Consider the following 6,021-nt stretch of genomic DNA (forward strand, 5'->3'; position numbering starts at 1 on the left):
GCTTCTGCTTCCCCAGTCAGCAATGCAGGTCAGAGTGTAGTACCAAGTTTCAATGATGTTTGGAGTACCAGGACCACACCAGGCAATTTGGATGCCATGGGTTCCCAGGAATTAAATTTAGATCTTTTTACATACTATGCATCTACTATACTACTTTTCCCTGCCCTACCTAGTTTTAAAAAAATACTGGCCTATATTAAATATATAATGGAATGCATATGTTTTACCTCTGATCAATTTCTATCGCATTAGATTTTAAGTTAATGATGAATAAACTGAATACATACAGAATAACTCATTAGTGTATAACAAATGAAGGATCATGGAGACCAACATTTCCTACCTATCTTTGTTATTCTTGATGTACATTCTTCCTTGTGGTAATTCGTTTGATAAAAATATATATTGAATTTAGATACACAATTAAACATCTGTGTTTTTTCAAATAAGAACGCAACTTCTTTCCCAATGTTAATTCATTATTAAAAAATCAAAAAGACGGCTAAATGTTTTTATTTTAGTAGCTAAACAAACTAAATTCTTGGGGTAAATATTGGTAATTCAGGGGAATGTGCAGCTAGATCACAGTCAGCACACGGGGTCACATTGTTTCCATAAAAGCTTTTAAAAATAAATATTTATTTGAATTTTCAGCCACTGGGCATTTTAGAATCAATGTTGAATATTAGAATGCATGGAAGATGTTTTATGTAGTTATTTTCATGAGTTAGTTGCCATGACTTTTTAATACTCTAACTTCAAAACTCTAATTCAGTTTAGAACTTTTGTTATTAAGTGTAAAGAATAAAGTTTATTTAAAAGTTTAATAATTATAATTAAAAAGTCATCATTGTCCAAAGTTCAGCTCTCCTAGGTTTCAAATTCATTCTATAGTTTGGGCAGTAAATATTAAATAAGCACAAATTGATTTTTTGTTTCCTAGATGGATTTTTTAAATTTCAGTTAACCATTTGTCAACTATTGACAGTTTAACTGTAAGTCACAAAAATATAAGTTGCAGAACTTCTAAATAACAGATGAAAGTTAGGCCACTGTTACTTCTTTTTTTTCCTTTTTTCGTCTTATATTTTTATTTTTATTTGCCACACAATGGCAATTTCAGGTCTTCTTCGTGTCTTGCTCTGTATTCCTGGTTGGTCTGAGGGACCAAATGAGGTGCTGGGAATCAAATCCAACTCAGTCATGTGCAAATCAAGTGATCTACTCGTTGTACTATTGCTCTGGGCCTATATCAATGTTCCTTAAATGTTTTAAGAGTTCTATTAAAAAAATTGAGCAATTGATAATTTTTTTGGAAACGACATAATTCCAAAGAAACCTATTTGTATAAACATCTGTAAGTTTTAAAAATATCAATGATTTATTATTGAGAATACATGACTTCTCTTTTCTTTATTCAAATAATGAGTATTCTATTTAAAAGCATTTGAGATTTAAAATATGGCATATTTTTGTTATATTAAAATATTTGTCTCAATATCAAAGTAAGTGAGGGGTATATAAAAAGACAAAAATATCAAATAGAGAAAAATAACCATTAAAAAGATAATGTTACACCTGGATGTGTTTGTACAAATAAAACATTTGTTCAAATACCAAATATCTAGCATTTCAGCTGTTATTTTACATTTACTATGGTAGATTGCTGAGAAAAATAATTCTAAGTCATGTTTTTAACATGGTAGCATCCATTGTAGCCATGTGTTTGTTTAAGGAGCTTAGTGCACAGAATAAACTGGTTTCTTTCCAAATATTTATTTGCCTACAATTGTAACCAAGAGATATAACATTGCCACATCACGTACACTAATCTCAATGAATTGAAATTCACAAATTTATATGCTGATGTGTTTATAACATTATTTCCTTCCTCATCATGCCAAGATATATGAGCTCAACAAATATATAAACATTGTTAATTACATCAGGTTGTGGCTTTCTAATAAATATCCAGTAATCACTAAATCAGATCTAACAGGATTATTTATATAACTCTCACAAGGAGAAATACATGAATAACTATAATCAAAAAGTAAAAGTTTGTAGAAGAATACATTATTTTCAACTACATCATTCGATTTATATCTTTATAGTATCTGAGAATAATAATCATTGGAACTATTATTTGGTATTTTAATTTTAAGACAAGAACGGTCACGGTCCTCCCATTGTTCATTGATTTGCTCAAGCAGGCCCAGTAACGTCTCCATCGTGAGACTTGTTGTTACTGTGTTTGGCATATCAAATACATGATGGGTAGCTTGCTAGGCTCTGCCATGCGGATGAGATACTCTTGGTAGCTTGCTGGGCTCTCTGAGAGGGGCGGAGGAATCGAACTCGGGTCGGCCATGTTGGCTGCGTGCAAGGCAAAAGTCCTACCGCTGTGCTATCGCTCCAGCCCAAGACAAGAACAAGTGTTTTTATTTTACTAATCTATTTATTTTTGATTTGTGGACCACAAGCAATGATGCTCAGGACTTAGTCCTGGCTCTGTTCTGAGGAACCACTCTATGAGATGCTGAGGATAGAACCCGAGTCGGCCACGTGCAAGACAAACACCTTACCTTCTGTATTATCTCTCCTGCCCTATAAATGTGCTTTTGGTAGTCAACAGACTTAGTGCTTTAGTTCAATATATTCTACTTACAAGAAAATACATAGATTTTACCTAATGACTTCAATGAAAATTCCATCTCTTTTCATGAAGTAGAAAACCTACATTAGAGTCTCTTGTAATATGGGTTATTTTTTCAGTGTGTGGGAGTGAAAGTTTGGACCAAGAGTAGCAGGAGGAGGAGGAGGAGGGGAAGAGGAAGGGACAAAGAAGAAAAAGAGGAGGAGGAGGAGCAGAAGGTTGATAATGTCGAGAAGGAAAAGGAGGATAATGTAGAGGAGGGAAAAAAAGTGGAGGAGGAGAAGAGAAAGAGAAAGGAGGAAAAATGAGGATAAACATTAAAAAAGCGAATTTATTTTCTCAAGTAAATTAGATAAAGCCCTGAATTAATGAATAAAAAAGATCAAAAGGAGTCAAGGCATAAGACATATATTACAATCACAAAATATTTGTCAAGTTAGAGATGAGGAAAGTTGGAATTTATTATTATATGTTCTTAAAACCTAAATCTTAAAACACTTCTGAAAATAAAATTTTCTGTTTGTAAAACATGGAAAATCAGAGGTTTCTTCAGAATACCTTAAGGGTAGAATTAGTATCATCCATACAAAATCCAAAGCTCATTTGGGAGAAAATAAATCAATTTATCTCCTATTTACTGTGGAGTGTATTTAATTCCCTTCCTCCCTCCCTCCTTTCCTCCCATTCCCTCCCTCCCTCCCCCTCCTTCCTCCTTCCTTCCTTCCTTCCTTCCTTCCTTCCTTTCTTCCTTCCTTCCTTTCTTCCTTTCTTCCTTTTTATTTCTTCTTATGGAAAGAAACATTTAACTTCATAACAAACTTAAAATGGTATATCTTAAATTTCCTTTTACTTTTACCACATAGACAATATCTACCAGCTTTATTTGTTCATTATGTATTGTCCTTTTAACTATCTCTCAAACTACAGATAATGTGATTGCAGGGCAGTAGAGTGTTTCAGAGAGATAGCACATGGGTTAAGGATGTTGCCTTACATCTATCTGACCATGGTGCCATTCTGGCACACACTTTTTCCCCCCCGAGGATTACCAGGAGTACAATTTAATAGGGTCTACTCCTTCAAAATCAACCCCTCCAGACAGAACAAAACACAAAATTAGCAAAGTAAAATTTTGAATATTGTACCCTAAGTAGATTAGAATTGGGAAAAACACTAACTAAACCACATTTGTGGGCTGGAGCAATGGTAGTGGGTAGGACACTTGCCTTGAATACTTGCCTAGTTAATAGTGGCAATTTTCAGCTTAACCAAGGAATACAGATAACTACCTGGGTTCAACTCCCAGCATCCCATATTGTCCCTGAGATTTGCATAAGTCAACCCTGAGTCCAGTGCCATGAGTAATTTTTGAGCACTACAGTTGTGACCCTGAAATCAATAAAATAAATCCCATTTGAATCGTACTATGCTATTTGCATGCCTCAAGGAAGTAGAGAGAAAAAATGAATTCCTCTACCATAAATGGGTTTATTCTTTCATATACTTAGTTTTATTTATTTTTATTCTATATCAGCCAACTGATCAGATTCTCCTGCCCCTGTGTCTGGCTGTCCTCACCGGAGCCCCTTGGAGGGAGGTGGGTTGAGTTTCCCTCCCACACCCCCGAGCAGAACCACAGCAGCCGAAGGCCTCCAGAACCAGCCACAGCCATTCTGAGACCACTCTCCACACGTCCGGACAAGCCTCATGCATAAAGGAACTGGCAGAGGAACCCAGGCATGCGGGTCCCGGGACTTAGATCTCCAAGCCTGCTTGGATTGGGACTGGGCCTTCTTCACCTACATACCCCATCTTCCAGTAGGTAGGCGACACACCCACCAGCTGTTGCTAGCGCCAGGTTGGTCCCATCAATGGCAGAGACACAGAGACTATAAAATCCAGCTTCTGGAAGAATGTGGCCGTATTTGCGGCTGTGCAACATCTTACTATCTCATTTTTCCTTTGGAGAACCCGGCAGGCTAACAAAAGATCCTGCCCGCACGGCAGAGTCTGGCAAACTTCCCATGTTGTACTCAATATACCAAATACCAGTAACAATGATGGGTCTCATTCTCCTAACCCTGAAAGAGCATTGAATATGGCTCTTTTAAAATTTCAGAGCTAGGAAGAAAGAGATGTTACTGGTGCCTGCTCGAAGCAATCGACGAACAACAGGATGATCGTGATCATGATCAGTCAACTATGAGTGAATGGCATTAGTGATATGAATGGAATTAGATACTCAATAACAAAGCTGACATATTACTCAAAAGGCAAATATTGTATTTGGCAATGGAGACAATAATAAGATCTTCTACAAGATCCTTAGTAGTTTTTTTGGGGGGGTGGGGAGTCACACCAGGTGATGCACAGGAGTTATTCCTGGTTTATGCACTCAGGTATTACTCCTGGCAGTGCTCGGGGGACCATATGGGATGCTGGGAGTCAAACCAGGGTTGGCCACGTGCAAGGCAAATGCCCTACCCACTTGAGCCCCCATCATTAATAGTTAATAGTGGCAATTTTTAGATTAACCAAGGAATACAGATAATTACTGGAAAATTTATAAATAGTGCAATGGCTTTACTATTCTTATTAGCAACATTCTTCAGCTATAGAAATGTTTTATGCAAGAAAATGCTTTCAGAAATGGAGAATTTTTGTACTTACCCACACTGCCTACATTTATTCTACAGAATCCTATGGGGGAAGGAGTATGGCGGAAAGAGATAATTTGAAAGTATTGTAAGTGGTACAATGGAAATGAATTCGGTTGGAATTGGCTCAGCACAGCACTAATCAGTCTGCATGGGGTGTTTCCTCAGAGACAGAGAAGATTGCCCAGGGAACAAAGCCCTCATCACAATGCTGGTGAAGAAAAACATTTTCATGCTACAAAGCTGTCACTGGAATATTTACAGGGGCTCAACTCACCTAATATTACATGCAAGTAAGAAATCATTCTATTGTACATAGCAATGATAAAATGCCTCGCTACTCTATGGTTTGGTGAACATCTAACATTAATTTTGCATACACTGATCTGAGAATATTTGTTACTTCAGATGGGTTTCTTCATATATTAGAAAATTCTGGATAGCACCAATAACTGAAAAATATTATTTGGCAGAAAATTACATAAATATCTATATATTAATAAAGGTAAAGGTAAAGGTAAAGGCCCTCCCGTTGATCGTCGATTTGCTCGAGCGGGCCCAGTAACGTCTCCATTGGAGACTTTGTTGTTACTGTGTCTGGCATATCGAATACTCTCGGTAGCTTTGTAAATGTACATATAAATATATAACTATAATAGATATTTGCATATTATTATAGATAGATATGTTATCATATATACTATATAT

Source organism: Sorex fumeus, unplaced genomic scaffold (genome assembly GCF_029834395.1).
Source record: "Sorex fumeus unplaced genomic scaffold, SorFum_2.1 ptg000021l, whole genome shotgun sequence".
Classification (NCBI taxonomy): Eukaryota; Metazoa; Chordata; class Mammalia; order Eulipotyphla; family Soricidae; genus Sorex; species Sorex fumeus.